This window comes from Prionailurus viverrinus, chromosome A3 (assembly GCF_022837055.1).
Source record: "Prionailurus viverrinus isolate Anna chromosome A3, UM_Priviv_1.0, whole genome shotgun sequence".
Taxonomy (NCBI): domain Eukaryota; kingdom Metazoa; phylum Chordata; class Mammalia; order Carnivora; family Felidae; genus Prionailurus; species Prionailurus viverrinus.
Genome location: NC_062563.1, coordinates 119,417,172 through 119,436,021, shown reverse-complemented (window position 1 = coordinate 119,436,021; position 18,850 = coordinate 119,417,172). Strand labels below are relative to the sequence as shown.

The following is an 18,850-nucleotide window of genomic DNA, read 5'->3' as shown; positions in this document are numbered from 1 at the left end:
TTTTAAAAAAATTTTTTTTAACATTTATTCATTTTTAGAGACACAGAGCACGAGCAAGTGAGGGGCAGAGAGAGGGAGACCCAGAATCCGAAGCAGGCTCCAGGCTCTGAGCTGTCAGCACAGAGCCCCACACGAGGCTCAAACTCACAAGCCAGGAGATCATGACCTGAGCCGAAGTCAGAAGCCCAACCCACTGAGCCACCCTGGCGCCCCCAGAACCAGCTTTTTGTTAAACATCAGTGCCTCAGAGCGGGAGGGGATGGGCCAGGCCGACCCTGAATGGGGTAGACTTACAGCCACCGTTGCCACTGTGAGACTAAATGAGGTTCTGGGCAGGCCGGGAGTGGCCAGAGGCCTGGGCTCTGAAATGACAAACCACGGCTCCTCCACAGGGCTGGCCAGGGCCTCAGGGGAAAGGGGCTGAGGGGTGACTCAGCAAGTCGGGGTGGAGGCTGAAAAAGACACACAACACGCCAGCCACAGGCTGCATGGGATGTGGGAGAGCGGCTGATCTGTGGCTGGGAGCCACGGGGAGAAGGTCTCAGCCAAGGCCGAACTCGTAAATCTACCAGGTCCCCACCGCGGGGCCTGGAGAGCTTGTGCAGAAGCGCTTCTGAGCAGCTGGGTGAGGCCAGGCAGGGGCAGGGACCAGGTGAGGGTGGGCGTGAGCGCAGTGTTCTCCACGAGACCATAAAAGTCCAGCCTGAATATTCTATTTTTAAAGCCAAATAGCAATGTCTTCCTGGTTGAGTCTGAAGGTGGCTGGAAGAGGAGCAGATGAATTTCCTCCCAAGCTGGTGGCACAGTCTTTTTCTGGGGACAAAACTGGGAAAGCTGGTTTTAGGTGTATGGAGGCTGCCCCAGCCCACCCCGCTCAGACTCTCAGACTCGAGCCTTTGCCCAGCAGTATCATACCCCCTCCTGTGCCTGACCCCGTAGAGACAAGGACAGCAAAGGAAGATGAAGCTGGCGGAGGGTGGCTGAGGAAGGACAAGCGCCATCCCATCGATACAAGTGGCTTAGGCTGCCTCAGGCTCTATCCGGGCAAAGCTGTTTTCCTTCATGCCCAGGCCAGTCTGGGGTCCAGAGGCCGTGGCCTCCAGCCAGAGAGCACCCAGCACAGGCCACGTTGCCAAAGGGCTCTGAGAAGGCAGGCCGAGCCAAGGGAAGGACCGGAGCATGAACGGGAAGAGTCAGGTCAGAGACTTGGATCCACAAACGAACCAGAACCAGGAGTTCTTTGCCTCTGCCGCAGAGGAAGAAAACACCTGCTCACTGGGAGACTTTTTATTCCCACCAGGTCTAGTAGGCAAGAGTAGAAAGAGGCAGGTGAGACTCGGGTCCAGAGACAGCTTGGTCCTGAGAACAGGGGTATGTGGGAAAGAGGCTCCAAAAGGAAACAGAAGCACAGAGGACAACACGTCACTAAGGTGGCCTAGCTCAGGAGTCAGAAGGATGCCTGGCCCACTTGGTTAGCTTTTCCTGCCTGCCCAGGTGCCCAGGACACGAGGTGGGAGGGGAGGAGGCAGTGATGCTAGGACGGCTTCCCCCGAGTTGGATGTGCATTATGTTTCCTGATGAGCGGCAGAGCCTCAGGGCAGAGGCTCGGGCCATGAGAGAGGGAATGGCTAAGGAGAGGGTAGAGACCTTCGATTTACCACTTGGGAACTAGGCAATTAAATTGCAAGGTCCAGTCTTCTCTGAGAAGTTTCTTTTCTCTTCCTTTGGAAGGCGCCTGGCTAAGTCACATGCCACCGTTCTCCCTCTTTTGTGGCACAAGCCCTAAACTCAGGGCACCTGCAAGCTTGGTATTGTAGATCAGGAGCTGGCTCACTGGCCACAGCGTATCAAATCCAGCCCACCTCCTCCCTCCACCCACCATGTTCCTGTAAATAAGTTTTTGTGGGAATACAGTCACATCCATTTGTTACACATACTATGGCTGTTTCCTGATACAGCACAATTGAATAGATGCCATAGGTTAAGCCTAAAATATTTATAATCTGGTTTTTGAAGAAAAAGTTTACTGACCCTCGCTCTAGATCATAGGTACTAAAAGTGTGGTCTGGGAACTCTGGGGGTCCCTGAGGCCCTTTCAATGGTCTAAGTGGCCCAAACCATTTTCTTTTCTTTAATGTTTATTTATTTATTTTGAGAGAGAGAAAGCATGACGGCCTGTGCACAAATTGGAGAGGGGAGGGACACAGAGAGAGGGAGAGAGACACAGAGAGAATCCCAGCAGTCTCCACACTGCCAGCATGGTGCCCAACATGGGACTCGATCCCACAAACCTTGACATCATGACCTCAGCCAAAACCAAGAGTTGGACGCTCAACCGACTGAGCCATCCAGGCACCCCTAAAATCATTTTCATAATACCAGGCACTATTTGCCTTTCCTTACTCTTCTCTCATGAGCATAGCAGAACGTTCCAGAAGCCATACAACATGATATTGCAACAGATGGAATGTAGAAGCAGATAGGAGAACCCAGCTGTCTATTGCAACAGACATTAAAGATATTTGCAAAAATGTAAAACAATGCCACTCCTCTCACTAAATATTTTCCAATATGGAAAATAATTATTTTTCATGAAAACATTATATATATTCACATACAGTGGATTAATTAATGTAACTTTTAAGTAACAGCAAGATGTCAGCTGTTGAGCAAAACAGAGGGCAAGGGACCACCCTAACTGCCTAGGGCAGGAGCTGCAGGATTAGGTGCAACCTACAGAAGGTACTGGAAGAAGGTGACCACCAGCCACCAGTAAGGTATTAGCAGGGACGGAAGTGGGAACTAAGGACCAGTGCAATGAATAAACTGAGAAGTTATGAAGGGGCAAAGACAGTTGAGGTTTTTTTTAATCTGAAAAGAAACAAAAATACGATCCAGAAATCAGAAGAAGAACAATCCTCCACAGCAAGGAGGCTAGAAGGAGAAAAACAAATTCAGTAAATCAGACCTAAATCACATCAGTTACATCAGGCTACAGTGGGCTGGAACCTCTGGGTTGCGGCCAAGTTGGATGAAAATAGATTCTATGTTTCACATCTCAGAAACCACAGCTAACTGCAGGCTGGGTGGCAGAGCCCCTGGAGCTCCTGGTACAAATACAGGCACACTCTCTATAAATGTGCTTGGGGAGGGAGCCAGCCATAACTGATGCACCCATGTCGGGTGAAGAGAAAACTATGAAGGTCCGATAGGCTCTGAGAAGAAGTACAGCAGCATAAATCAGAAGTTGAAGCAAAGCTGAGTTATAACCGCTGAAGTGTGGGCATGTGCCAAGCCTGCTGGGAAGGGCTACATCTCATCGCAAGAAGCCATTGGCCCTGATGCTGGGAGGGCTGCCAGATGTGTGATGTGCCAGTCAGCAAAATTCCTCCTCCTCCACGGGCAAGGCTGGTTGAACGTGCCGCTCTAATACAGTTCTAGTACTCCACCATCTGGCCAAGGAAGTGAGCCTCCCCTTGACCAGTCTCACCTATCTTGGCAACAATGTGCCACCACCATTAGTTCCCTGGACATAAAGGCAGAGCAGGGCACACCCTTTTTGCTTTGGGGAGCTGCGTCACAAGAATACGCCACTGACCCGAACGGGCAGGCCCCTCATACGTTACTATAAAATGAATATCGACTTGTGCCTTTAAAAGGGAGAACTCAGGTGGGGGATAAAATGGTGTTACTAAAAAATTATGAAATCCTAGGCTGTATTTGAAATCCCAGACGGGGTACATACAGGACCCAGGGTCAGCAAATTTTCACGGAGTTCCTGTTATGTGCTAGCCAGGGGCGTGTGGGGCGGGGAGAGGAGTTGAGGGAGGAGTACGACTGGAGAGCCCTTTTTGAAAAAATTTTTTTTTCAACGTTTATTTATTTTTGGGACAGAGAGAGACAGAGCATGAACGGGGGAGGGGCAGAGAGAGAGGGAGACACAGAATCGGAAACAGGCTCCAGGCTCCGAGCCATCAGCCCAGAGCCCGACGCGGGGCTCGAACTCACGGACCGCGAGAGCGTGACCTGGCTGAAGTCGGACCCTTAACCGACTGCGCCACCCAGGCGCCCCTGGAGAGCCCTTTTTGAAAGGCAGTGTCACGTTGTAGAAGAGATCTTGATATTGCAAATCATTCCAAGAAACCAGCTGTTAGAAACACCACCAGTGAAGCGGTGGGTGTGTTACTAACACTGTGCTTATTTAAGAACTAGAATGGGTAGGGGCCCCTGGGTGGCTCAGTTAAGCGTCCAACTTCAGCTCAGGTCATGACCTCACGGCTGGTGAGTTGAGTCCCACCAGCATTGAGTTCTGTGCTGACAGCTCAGAGCCTGGAGCCTGCTTCAGATTCTGTCTCCGTCTCTCTCTGCCCCTCCCCTGCTCATGCACACACGCGCACACACACACACACACACACACACACACACACACACACTTTCTCTCTCTCTCTCTCTCTCTCTCTCTCTCTCATTTATAAATAAACATTAAAAAAAAAACAAACCAAAAAACTAGAAGCAAAAGGGACTGGTCTCATGAATATTAAAAGAAGCCAGAGCCTTCCACAGCTTCCCAGAAACAGTAAAAATCCAAAGTCAATCATTATATGTCCATCCTGCTCAAGCCCTTTTAAGAAGAAAAGTGTTATTTCCAGCTAAAGATGACACAGAAATTGGTGGTGCTTCCTGCCCCACACCCTTTACTGGAGGATATTTTTTCCTTACGGTATTACAGCGATGATCTTTGTCATGATTAAGTCAGAAGTGGAACTATCAAAAAGCCGCCCCCAAATTGACAAAACATCTATGTTGAAATATCCCCTCTGACTTTACCAGAATCTTTTCCACTTAAGTTTATATCCTAAGCCAGGGAAATCACCTATTTTGAAACAACTCCTACCTCTTCCCAAATTGCAAAATTATGGAAGAAAGTGACTCTGATGTTTTTTTCTTTAAGGTGTTCTTTTTTTGTTTTGTTTTTTGGGTTTTTTTTGAGAGAGAGAGAGACGATGGGGCAGGGGCAGAGAGATGGGACAGAGGATCTGAAGCAGGCTCCATGCTGAAAGCAGACAGCCTGATGCGGGGGCTTGCACTCACAAACTGTGAGATCGTGACCTGAGCCAAAGTCAGACGCTTAACCAACTGAGCCACTCAGGGGCCCCAAAGTGACTCGGATCTTGATAGAAGTGTACCAAAAGGGATCGATCAGTTCTCCCATAGCCTTTATTTTATCCCAACTCGATGTGGTCCGGGATGATCGTCTCATTACCCGGGGCAATCATTCCTCACAGGGCTTTCGTTCAATCTGTGCTCCCTTTACGGCAACTATGCAACTCTGTTTCTCCAGAGACACTCTAAACAAACACGAAGAAACAGAGCAGAAAACAGAATACTTGGGTTTATAAAACATACTTGACTGTGAACTAGAAATTACCTGCTTTATATAGGACTCCTGCATGAGGGACATGTCTTCTAAGAAAAATCGGTGGACTTCCATTTCTGACAATACGGTGGACCTGATATGTGGAGAAATCCTCCTGGTACAGAACACTCAAAATGATGGATCAAATATTGAAAATATATTTTTAAATGTACTTTTGGGCCAACAGAAAAGTAGGGGACAAGAATAAGAGAAGGGATAAGAAACCATAAAACCAACACTAGTAAGCCAGCACTGAGGCCAATACTGCCTTGGCAGTATCTGCCGATCGTTGGTGCCCCGAGCCAGGGTTTTAATAGGCCAAATTTGGATACAAGAGACAAAGCCTGGGGCCTATACAAAACGGGAAGTTGAGTCAGAGATCCTGTCACAAAGCTGGGGTCGCCGAAATGCAATACCCTCAAGTATGTAAAAGAGAGTTGACCATACTTGCCCAAATAGACCTTGGCTGGGGTGGTGGGAGTGAGGGGGGGAGGAGCTTCCCAGAAATTTCTTTTTTTTTTTCATGTTCATTAATTTATTTTTGAGAGAGAAAGGTGCGCACAAGCGAGTGGGGGAGGAACAGAGGGAGAGACAGAGAGAGGGAGAGAATCCCAAGCAGGCTCTTCACTGTCATCTCAGAGCTCGAGGTGGGGCTCGAACCTACAAACGGTGAGATCATGACCTGGGCCAAAATCAAGAGTTGCCCGCTCAACTGACTGAGTCACCCAGGCACCCCTTCCCAGAGATTTCTAAGCCCTCAAACTTTGGGGGCAAAAAATGCCAAAAATTTTCATGAGTCTCAATTTAGGAGTGTTTCTAGGCACAAGCAAGTACAATTCCTCTGTAGAAGAATATCCTTTAAGTCTAGCCTTCGAAGGATTCCCATGAATAAAATTCTAACAAACTTGGGCGCATAGCAGTTATAAACATCTGAAAGAAACATAAGCCCCCATAAGCCAATGATGGCAGAAACACTGAACTGTAGAATCACATTTGCAATGACTGAAGATACTGTAATGTTTAGGTACATCATACCCATGAGACATGCTTCTTGTGTTTAAAGAAATAATGAGTATTTTGAAAAGACAATCCAGGAACAACAAACTAAAAACGAACAGGCAAAATTGGGGAAAATCATGATTTGTCGCAATTAAAAATATAGTATTTTATTTTTTTAAAAATACAATATTTTAATTAGAAACCCAGCAGATGATTAGAAACTGCTGAAAACAGAACAAGTAAATTAGAAAATACATATGAAGAAACTACTCATAATTCAGGACATACGGACAAAGAAAAGAGATGAAAAACAGAAAAAGAAGACTTTGGAGACTATATTCATGGATCTGGAATAAGGAGATACTGTTTAAAGAAAAAACAGCCTAACCCTACAGGAAAAAATGTAAAGTTGTACCACATAAACTTAAGAACATCTATTCATCACAAGACACCAGTTCAGAGAGTGAAAAAGACAAGTTCACAGACTGGGAGCGGATATTTGCAATGCATATAATCAAAAGGGTTTATACCAATGATGAGAGAAACAAAGTCAAGAAAAACGTAGTTGAAATTAAATTCCCTTACAGCCTGGAGCCCACTGATAGATATCAGAGACCTGCATGCAGCATGTAATACTTCCCAAGACGTGTATGGCTGCCTTAATGCCTTAATGTTTACACTCCCTTAAAAAACTAAAAGCAACCTTATCTTGACAATAGCTAAATCTTCAGGGCCCTGTGAGACCCTGCTTTCAGCGTCCAGAAATTCCTTGGAAACTAACTTTATCTCTACCCCCCTCCCAAACCTAAAACTACATAATCAGTCCCTCCTCACAACCCCAGGGCAGCTATTCCTGCCCATGGGTCCTGTCCCCGTGCTTTAATAAAATCACCTTTTTGCCCTAAAGACATCTCAAGAATTCTATCTTAGCCGTTTGCTCACGAACCCCACTTCAAATTTCATCAAGAGTATATTAAAAATCCCCACAGAGCAATAAGAAAAAGCCGGACCATCCAACTGTAAATAGGCTAGAGACTTCACGATGCACCTTAAAAAAACAAAACAAAACAAAAGTGGGGCTTCAACTTGCAACCTCAAAATCAACAGTCCCATATTTCACCAACTGAGCCAGCCAGGCCTCCCAATGAGGAACCTTTTTAAAAGTTTTATTTATGTAACTAATCTCTACACCCCACTGTGGGGCTGCAACCCAGGACCCCAGACATCAAGAGTCGTGGGCTCCTCGGACCCAGCCAGGCAGGCGCCCCACGAAGATACTTTCTAATTAGGGAGGATATCCCAATGGTCAAAGATGGCCAACTTCAAGAGTAATTAGAAACATGCAAATTGAAGCAGCTCTTTCTGCCCAGGGGTCCTGAATAAAACCATGTTTTCGCACCCGAGGGGGGGAGAAAAAAAAGAAAAAGAAATACGCATATTGAAATCACAATTCACAATCACCAGAACAGGTATTATCTGTATCTATTAAATCCAGCAAGAACACTCCTTGGTATACACACCCAAAATACGAGTACACAAGAATGCTCGTAACAGCATTATGTGTAAGAGCCCCAAACTAGAAACCTGTACTCCCGTAGCTGCCGGGACTGGCCTCCTTCGGCTGCAGTTCTTTGCCAGCTGGCTCCTTGTTAAAGTCCGCCAACAGGGGGTGCTAGAGGAAACCTGCAAAGTGGGCGGGGGAAGCGGGAATGGACTTGCGACCCACGCCAGACTGTAGTGGTGGCAACAGCTCTCCCCACCCCCGGCCCCGCTACCCTTCCCCCCTACCCAGTTCCCGGCCGCCTCAGGCGCCGCGCTAGGTTCGAGTTTCCAGCTTGAACCCTCCCTACAACTAGTCTCCATTGTGCCCCTTAAAGATACCACCACCAACGCTCCAGCACTCCTTCCTCCGCGGTCTGAGTTCCACCTCTCCCAGGCTCCTCCTCTAAGCTTCCGGGTTCTAGTAAACTTTGAACTCTTAGCCCTTTGTTAACCGCTACCCGTCCAGGAGCTTCCTTCCGTGGCCACCTGTGTTTTCTTGGCATTTCCCTTCGGCTTTTGCCGACCTTGTAATAAATTTTCTCTGTTAACTGGTTTCTGTGTTCTTGACTGGACCCTGACTGATAGGACAGCCAAGGTTTGATTCTTTCGGAATCTGCCCTGCCTCCTGACCAGGAATGCATTGAAGATCACTCCCGTTTTAAATAGGGAACTGAGGGCTGCGACAAGTTTCACGGATCCTCATAGCCTCAGTTGGTTGTCCATGACGTCTTGACACGGTTACAGAAATCAGCTAGGGCCAAAGAGAGCAGAGCATCTTGGGTGTCTATTAGTGTGCCTGCCAGGAGGACAATTAGGTTCGCACCAAACATGAACACTCTCTGGCCCATAAATATATATTTATTTGTTTATTTATTTATTTTAATGTTTATTTATTTTTGAGAGAGAGAGCACGCGAGCAGGGGAGGGGCAGAGGAGAGAGAGGGAGACACAGAATCCGAAGCAGGCCCCAGGCTCTGAGCTGTCAGCACAGAGCCTGATGTGGGGCTCCAACTTCGGAACTGCGGGACCCTGACCTGAGTTGAAGTCCCACACTTAACCGCCAGAGCCACCTCGGTGCCCCTCGACTTTTTTGCCCCCGTGGATGTGCACGGGAAAATGGCATCTTTCCTAACGTCTTCGTGCCCCTCTTCAGGTAAGTTGTTGAGGAAACTAAATTTGAGAACATCTAACTCCACAGGTGCCCTGCCTGCCGTTGCCATGGCCACCATTGTGTACATTTGTGTTTAATAACGTCATTGTAAGGGCTGATTCTTTAACCAGATGGCAAACATGTGTGCAGAGCTTGCCCAGCAAAGGAACAAGAAAGTTATGCAATTTGTAAGCAAAACAACTTGAGCCAAGACCTTGCTTGATGGGCCATGATTTTTCAGTGTTCTTCCTCCAGCGGGCTGTACCAACCATTATGAGTCCTTATAAACCCAGACCACCTATCCTCCCCACCCCAAATCCCTCATGGTGTATAATTGTCCTACCTCACCATTGGTTTAAATGGTTCACACCATTTAAATTTGTGTCTAAACAAGGCAGAATACAAGCCATTATTCAGAAACCTATTTTTATTTACACTGTAAGCCAGAGTACTCTCATAAGATTTTCCTAATGCATAAATTCTAAATTGTGCCACAGTTTGGGTTCTGCCCAGCGGCATCAACCATCCTTGGGATCTCGGCTCCTCACTTCCGCAAATGCAATGTCGTATTATTTTGCTTCAGCCACCTGTGTGTACGGTCATGCCCTTTACCATTTCATCACCAATAACTGCACCGCCTCCAAACTCCCTATTTCCAGAATTCTGACTTGATATTTTGATCCTTATCGCCTATCCTCCGTCTTGCTTAGGCTAGAGCATGCAGTCCAGTATATCTTGAACCTTACCGAAACCTATGACTCATATGCTAACCATCTGCCCTCACGTCCTCACTTCCTCTTTACTCATCTCGGATCCTCTGTTCGTTATTGTGATTGCTCCCTTGCAAATACCTCTATCCCTTGCCCCCCTTCCGCTGTTTTTGCTTGGCAACACCCTGACCCTGTACTATTTTCTACTCCAATCCTTGCCTGAACACTGCGGGAGATGAACACACCGTTTCGTCAGTGGCCTCCCTTGAAATTCTCACCATGAGTCTCAGATGGGCAACTCAACACCGTGTGGCAACTTTCCCCAGTGTGTTTACTTTCCACATTCTAACACACTTATTTCCCACTCCTTTTCTCCACTCAGACCTCCCAGCTTACCTTCACCACATGGCTTCGTGGAGAAAGCAAGAACCATCAGGCAGGAACCCCTCCATCATCACACCAACAACCACACCTACCAATTTCCAGCTGTGTGCCCACGCTCCCGATACACAATGTGCCTTCTATGTGGACCAAGGTCCCACCCCCTTTTGCCCTTAGGAGGGCCTCACTTCTAAAAATATTCCCTCCGCCTCCTTCTGAGTCCTTAGATTTTTCCATCCCTGGGTCATTTCTCCCATTTAAATCAGCCTACAAACACTCTCTCAGTATAACACCTTCCATTAAAAAAACTTCTTTGACCTCATAGCCCCATCTGGCTATGACCACACTTCCCTGTTCCAGTGCATAGCAAACCTTTAAAAAAAAAATACTCTCAGTTGTCTTTCCTCGTTCACTCACTCTAACGTATATCTCCCTCTTACCTCTAAAACTGCACTGATGGGGTGTCTGGGTGGCTCAGTCGGTTGAGCATCCAACTTCGGCTCGGGTCATGATCTCGAGGTCTGTGGGTTCGAGTCCCACATCGGGCTCTGTGCTGACAGCTCAGAGCCTGGAGCCTGCTTTGGATTCTGTGTCTCCCTCTCTCTCTGCCCCTGCCCCACTCATGCTCTGTCTCTCTCCATCTCTCAAAAATGAATAAATGTTAAAATAAATAAATAAAAATAAACACAAATAAAACTGCACCGGTAAGGTCATTGATAGCCTCCTTTTTTGCCAAATCTGATGTTCGTTTCTATGGCCTCACCTTAGTGTTTTAAGTATCATTTGACTCGTTTGACAATTCTGTCCTGTTATTATTATTGTTGTTGTTTTAAGTAGGCTCCATGCCCAATGTGGGGCCTGAACCCAGGACCTCGACATCAAGAGTCACATGCTCTGCAGGCTGAGCTAACCAGTCAGAGAGAGAATCCCAAGCAAGCTCCACAGCCTTTTTCTTTTTTGAACTGAAGGGAAACTCTTTTTAGTCTTCTTGTTAAAGCAATCTAGTTTAAAAAACGAGCTGAGGTTAAGCAAAAAGAAAGAACATGAAACCTTCCACAGACGCACAGTCAGACAGATAGACAGGGGGCAGGGATGCTGGCAAGGGGCCTCCTCATCAGATCTTCTCCATCTTGGAGATGAGGTTATCACCGATTTGGGTCAGTTCCTCATTTTCCTTAGTCTTTTGCTCAACTCTGTTCTTTCTTTTTCCTTCCTTCCTTTCTTTCTTTCTTTCTTTCTTCTTTCTTTCTTTCTTTCTTTCTTTCTTTCTTCTTTTAAGTTTATTTATTTATTTTGAGAGGGGGGAGAGGCATCGAAAGACGGAGAGAGAGAGAATCCCAAGCCTGCTCCACAATATCCGTTTGGAGCCTGATGTGAGGGTGGCTCGAACTCATGAACCATGAGATCACAACCTGAAGTTGAAATCGGACGCTTAACCAGCTGAGCCACCCAGGTGCCCCAACTTTGACCTTCTTGAAACACTTTTCTTCTCTAGGTTCCCTAACCAACTGTTCCTTCTCCTTCTCTGTTCTGTTTTTAAAGGTCAAAATAGCATTGTACCAGGATTCTCCCACAGAAAGTTGTGACACAGAGGCTTTTCTTTCCAGGAAGCAACTTTATTCCTGCCGGCACCATTCAGTTGGGTTCGTATCCGAAGAACTGAGCCCCAAATGTCCCGTGGCATAGTTTTTCATACATTTTTTATTGTTTTGTCTCCCATATATGGTAACACACACAAACAGGTAGTCTGATTCAGTAGTCTCAGTTTACAAGGTCATGAGGGATGTTGTCACATAGGCATATAACCAGGTTACCTTGAAGTTTTCTGTTTTGTTTTGTTTTTCTTTTCTCTCTTCTTTTTTTTTCTCTCCTTATGGAGGGGACCTTACCACATTCCCCCCTTTGATGCTCGGACCCCTGTATTTTAGGTCTAAGACCATCATCTTGGTTTAGAGGTTTATATTTTTATAATATTATTACATGAGTGGCCATCCTTTTTATTAAAAAAAAAATTTTAATGTTTATTTATTTTTGAAAGCGAGAGAGACAGAGCATGAGTAGAGGAGGGGCAGACAGAGAGAGAGACACAGAATCTGAAACTAGTGAACTCCAGGCTCTGAGCTGTCAGCACAGAGCCTGATGCCGGGCTCGAACCCACGGACTGCAAGATCATGAGCTGAGCGAAGTGGGACGCTTAACCGACTGAGCCACCCGGGTGCCCCCGTCCTTTTTAAATCATGGCCTCATTGAGACTGGAGACAGACCGTACAACCAAGGGAGCTAAGCAGGGGAAGATTAAGCACCCTCCCAAAATGAGAGGATAATTCCTTTGAGGGTTTTGAATCCCCCATGAGTTGAAAACCATCCTCCAAATAACTCCCCAGGGTTCCAACAGTTCTAGGTCTGGACTGGACGTGAGCAACCTTTTTAATTTGATCTGTGATCTCCTCTATGACTCCTCCCTCATCATCTATCTGTAGGCAGCAGTTGCACGGGTAAAATCCTCCGCAAACACCTCCCTCTGAAGCAAGCAGGTAATCTAAGGCCAAGCGATTTTGATAGATGGCATTGAGCATTTTCGTTTGCTGCTTGGCCAGTAAGTTAAGAGCTCTGGCAGTTTTATTGGTTATAATTTCTACAACTGCTTGCAGTCTGATGATGCAGTTTGGCACGTAAATGGGAGTGCAGTAGCCCCAGGACACATCCTCTGCCCAGGCGGCAGGGCCATAATACTGGATTATACACTCTGGAGCCATTTATCATCTTTTTAACTGCCAATTTGTAAGGCACGCTGCTTCCTTTGAGTCTCCCTGTCCCCATACACTTGGACTCCCAAATGTTTCCCTCTGGCAAGTGGGAGCAGGAAGAAAGATGGATGAATAGTTTCCAGCACACATGACCCTGACCAGACTGAGAGAAGTACTATGTAGGCTGTCCTTCCACGTGTCTAGTATAATCCACCTGGGACCCGCCATTTGATGGCCGCGTTGACACTGTCTCAGGCCTCTTGGAGATGAGAGAGGTTAGATAAGGGGTGGGGATCTGGCTCAAGGTGATCTTGGGTCCCCCATCACTGGGTTTTTGGGGCAGTTGAGTTACAGAATCTTTGGCCTAGGCATGTTAAGTTTTTAACAGAGACAACGATGAACTTTTTCCCCATTAAGCAAGACAGTTTTTCCCAATAATTGAGCTTTTGAGAAGCCAAACCCTGGTTGTAAGACGGGGGTATTTTGTTTTACTACAAGGTTTGTGGGGATCTACTTTTCTAGTCTCTTACAGCCATTGTTTCCGCGTTGTTTCGTTGGTACCAATGACGTATCCTATCCACAAAAGGAAGGTGAGTGCTAACAGAAACCTCTCACCACATTTCCAGCCGGCCAGGGCGGCCTCAGCCAATCCTGTGGCAAAGAGTAAAGCAAGAATCACGAGAATAGTGAGAAACAAGGTGTGACAGTGCATCACAGTAAGGAAACATATAGAAAATAAGGACAGTCTTTTGTTGCATCAGACCATCGATTCCTCAAGCTTCTGCAGTGCGTAGATTAGTCAACTTCCGGAGTGACTAAAGCAGGGCTGCAGTCTCCTGGAGCCTCTGGAGTTGCAGATTGCTTTTTTTCATACGGTCAGCTTGCACAGCATTGATGGATCAGGAATGCACTCCCAGTTTCGGGACGCTGGCCTCACTCTGCTGTAGTGAATCCAGGGACCCACGTTGGCTACATTTACTGCAGGAGGGGTGGACAAAATGACAGTGAACGGGCCCCTCCTGAGGGGTTTTAGGTGTTGCACATTTCACTCCTTTATCCATATTGCATCGGATTCACAGGCGATCGCTCCCTGGCCCAGCGGTGTAAGGTGGTTAGGGTAAAGCTAAGGGCCCGCATCTGTTGTCGCAGGGTTAGGTTGTCTGTCTCATTTAGATCCCCTCCTTATGCCCTTGATAATGGGGGGAGGGTGCCCATAAAGGATTTCATAAGGGGAGAACCCCAGATGTTTCTTCAGCCTCCCACCTGCAGCTGCAGTCTGCCTCCCTGAAGGCCCCTTACCTCTTCCTGCCTAATGTTCACCCTTTCCCTATTTATTTCTCCCCTGGAACAGGGCCTGTAACTGCTGTTAGGGAACAAGGATGATGACTGTTCTGGCTTCTTCACGCTGATAAGGGACGGTGTAGGGGTACAGCAGTTAGGGTCAGTCCAGTGGCCCACAGTATGGCTTTACAGGAAGGCTGGCAGGCATGAGGCAGCATAAACATTAGCAGACACAGAGAAAAACACAAAGTAAAGATTATACTGAACAATAAGGTGGCATCTTAAGATAATGTCTACAGTTTCCAAACCTGACAAATAACTAGGAGAGACCCTGACGTTGTAGACAACACGTGTCAGGGGATCTCTCATAACCCAGGTGATAGAGGAGCAGTAAATAATTAATGGTGTCTCTGTTTCTGAGAGTTTGGCCCTAACTTAATTTTTAAAAAAAATGTTTAAAGCCTCTAATGCTTGTGAGGTGTTATTTATAGTTTTGCTGAGTATAAGTAGACAGTTTGCTTTATTTCGAGGTGTAAAAGTTTTCCAAGAGCCAGGACTTCTACTAGAGAAAGAGTCAAGGTAGCCATCTATCATTATTAATTCGTAAATTTTTAGGTAAGCCAAACCTGGGTATTACTTCATAAACCAGAATTTTTATTACTTTTTGTGCCTTTTCCGTCTTGTATGGGGAAGGCCTTTACCCAATTAGTAAAAGTGTTAACCCATACCAACAGATGTTGGAATTTTTTTGACCTTGGCAGATGAGTGAAACTTAACGGTCAGCCTTTTCTGGATGGCCTCCAGTTTCTTGATTGCCTGGGAGAGCAAGTTTGTGGTTGAAAGGATTGTTCCTAAGGCACGCTTCACAGGCTGATACTACTTGCAGAATTGTCCTTGACAAATTTTTTTTTCAGTAAACATCTTTTGGGCCATTTGATAAGTTTGTCCCTCCCTAAATGAAAGTCCTGATGCTGTGCTCTAATGATCTTTTAGCTCTGTGAACTTGGGAATAGTAATTGCCCTGCTCTGTTTGTAACCATTCCAAGGGCTGGAGACAGTGTCTAGGAATCAGACCCCAGTTTATTTTGGGGGGAAGAATAGGTGGGATTGAGTTTCCTTTAATAATTGGTAAAGCAGGCAAACTATTAGGGTCAGGCATAAGGCAGGGTAAAGACAGGAGTCACAGGCTAAAAAATCTTAGCAGTCAAAGGCTTTATTTGGGAACTAAGGTCTCAGGCGAGGTTCCGTGACTCAGGGAGAGAGAGAGAGGAGTCAGGGAAGTCGCCCCCAGGTATGGTGGGATGGGGTTTTTAAGCTGCAGCGGTTCCGGGGTTTAGGTCCGGGTGGGCCCTTTTCGCATTAGGTCGTGCTGTCGCTCCGTGATTGGTTGACCTCCAATTCGTTCTGGCACGCTACTAGGGGCTTTTCGTTGGGTTGCCCTGGCAAGATGGCCGTCCCCTCTACTGTGGTTCCAAGGACATCCTAACACAAACTATTTTCCTGAACCTTGGTATCTGTAGCCTACAATATCCAGTAATTTTCAAAAAGTCACATAATTGTTTCTCTGTCCTGGGGTTAGTAGCACCATGGTCTCTAATTCAGCTATAGTGTCCCTTTCTAGCAAGGGGGTAAGGCTCTCTGGCATTATGAGGAAAGAATGAAAAAAAAAATTAGGTTTTTCCATATACATCCCAGGGGCTGAGAGAAAAATTTAGTTGGAAGTTTTTCGAAGACGGCTCTAATTGTCATGCTGCATTTGGATAGTTGTCCTGGAATGGAAAGGCGGACAGAAAAGGTAGCTCTGGTGTTAAGAAGGAAATCAACCAGTTTCCCTTCTATATTTAGAGTTACCCCGAGGCTCTGGGTTTCTGACAGACAGTTGGTTTAGGTGAGCCACTGTGAAGAGCCCCAGGCCCTGGCTAGTGCCTTCCAGGGACATTGGTTATCTGAGCCCTCACAGATAGAAGTCCCCGAGGGCATTCAGATCTCCAGTGATTGTCTGTCTCCACAAAAGGGACAGACAGGGCTTATGGGGTTTTCATTTTGGTTGTCCCTTCTGAGGACATTCTCATTTTAGTGCTCTGAAAGGCCATACAAATGGTACTTGGTGCCAGGACATCAGGAAGTCCCATCTGATGTAGTAAGTAAGGCCATAACTAAGCCTCCTTCTCTCTCTCTCTCTCTCTCTCTCTCTCTCTCTGTTTTAAATTCTTATTCTCCTCTTGATCTTGGTTGTAATATACCCCATTGGCAGCTTGTAAGAGCTCCTCTAGGGTCCCTTCAAGGCCAACAGCCAGTTTTTGCATTTTCTTTGAATATCTAGAGCAATTGAGTGACAAATTCATCTTTTAAAATCATCTCAGGGGCGCCTGGGTGGCGCAGTCGGTTAAGTGTCCGACTTCAGCCAGGTCACGATCTCGCGGTCCGTGAGTTCGAGCCCCGCGTCAGGCTCTGGGCTGATGGCTCAGAGCCTGGAGCCTGTTTCCGATTCTGTGTCTCCCTCTCTCTCTGCCCCTCCCCCGTTCATACTCTGTCTCTATCTGTCCCAAAAATAAATAAACGTTGGAAAAAAAAAAATTAAAAAAAAAAAATCATCTCAGCCTTAGGTGTGTCAGGGGAGATAGCCATATATTTAATGAGAGCCTCCCTCAACCTCTCCAGGAAGGCTATTGGGCTCTCATTTTGTGTTTGTAAAATAGTGGCTAATTTAGCATAATTTAAGGGCTAAATCTTAGATTTTCTTAATTTTCTTTTAAAACATCTGTCTCATTAAGAGTCTGATTTAACAAAAGCATTATATCTTTCCAGGTCAACTCAAAAACATACGTAATATTCTGAAAAGCCTTTATATACTTATCCGATCAGAAAATTTACCTAGATCTCCTTTTATCTGTCTTAAACCTTGTAATGTAAAGGTTTTTTTCTTCTGGCATTCTAGTTTCTTGTAAGCGAAACATGCCTGTTACATTACAGGGAGGGCCTGGATAAGGCGGGGAGCAGGGAGCAGAATTGTATTATTATATATACATATATAGATTGAGGACCTGAGGAGGAGGTGGTTAAGGTGGCAGACTTCCCTTCCTCCTTCTCTAGGTCTGTTTTGGGTACAGGTAAGGGGCCCTTAGTTGTTTCCCCTCCTGATTGCTGGACTTTAGAAAAGAGTTGCCATTAAATTAGGATCCACCTTACACTGCTTACATATATCTCAATTTTTTTTTTCTTAAGCCCCAAAAGCAACGAACATAGGGGAATTCTCCCCATTTCCCTTTACATTTGCAAAACCAGTCCAATTGTAGGATAGTATTGTCATTGATATTTCCCTCTGGTGGCCAGGTTCCCTCTTCCAATTTGTATTGGGGCCAAGCCTTTGTGCAAAAGAAATCGAATCATAATGCATTCCAAAGGAGTAATGGCCTTGGTTGGGGAGTTACTCATCTACAGGAAAAAGGAAGAAAGTTGTCCCTTACCTCAATTTCCTGTAGCAGGCCAGGAGAAACCTCATCTCCTGGCCCGGCATTTTGGGTGGCTATGGGATTGGCAGCCAAAAACCCTGTCAAGTCTCGCGAGGTGCTGGGAGTCGTCCTTCTTACCCAGACTTTGACCCTACCTCTGAGAGCTGATCTGGTCTTTCTTGCTTTTTTTACCCCTCCAGTTTCCCACCTGCAGGACGTTGGGGGTATGGACTGTGACCAAGCAAGACTTTCCTGGTTGTTGGAGGATGCACTCATTTTATTTTGGCCCAACAGTAACTTACATATTGATCATTGGCCTTTGAGGGAGGGGGTTAAAGGGCCAAAGTCAAGGTCTATCCCCCTGCCTTTTTCAACAATGCCCGCATAAATATGTTTTAGCCATGTGGATATCCATTTTTGGCATACAATGGGCTCAGTTTAGTAAAATGGCTCCCATGTATCTTAGTAAAAGCCCTTCATATATCATCCCTCTCTCATATGGCAGAGGCATCCAGTCTTCTGCTAAATGGGAACAACACAAATGTGGAGGATTTGGAGGCCGGCCTCAAGGGTATTGCCATCATTTTCCCGGCCTTTGGATCAAAGGAGGAATTTTAATCTTAACCCAGTGTACTTTTAAAATCCATTTATTTATGGGGCGCCTGGGTGGCTCAGTCGGTTAAGCGTCCCACTTCGCTCAGCTCATAATCTCGCGGTCCGTGAGTTCGAGCCCCGCGTCGGGCTCTGTGCTGACAGCTCAGAGCCTGGAGCCTGTTTCAGATTCTGTGTCTCCCTCTCTCTGACCCTCCCCTGTTCATGCTCTGTCTCTTCCTGTCTCAAAAATAAATAAAACGTTAAAAAAAATTTTTTTTTAATCCATTTATTTTAACCTTAGTCTGTCCCGACCATACATAGAAAAAAAATGTTTTTAAGATTGTCCTTCACGAACCCTCTACAACTTTTCTTTACGTTTAGATTTTGTCCCAAGCCATTTCTCTCCAAATAAACAGTCTCATTTAGGACAAAATTACTTTCTTTTACCTTCAACAAAAATATATTTTCATTTCTTATATATTTTTTTATATCTCTTTTCTATACACACACTTGCTTTTCTTATTTTTATCAGTTTTAACTACATTTGGCAGAATTTTAACTCTTAGAAAACTTAGTCT

General features: G+C 46.0%; 1 long non-coding RNA gene across 1 annotated transcript; it reads right to left on the bottom strand.

The window, feature by feature from the left end:
- Positions 1–6,294: 6,294 nt before the first annotated feature.
- On the bottom strand, positions 6,295–8,351 carry LOC125163048 (uncharacterized). Its single transcript, XR_007151257.1, has 2 exons — positions 8,297–8,351; positions 6,295–8,098 (listed from the first exon to the last, which is right to left on the bottom strand). It is a non-coding gene; the product is annotated as an uncharacterized LOC125163048 (long non-coding RNA).
- Between the last annotated feature and the right edge of the window lie 10,499 nt (positions 8,352–18,850).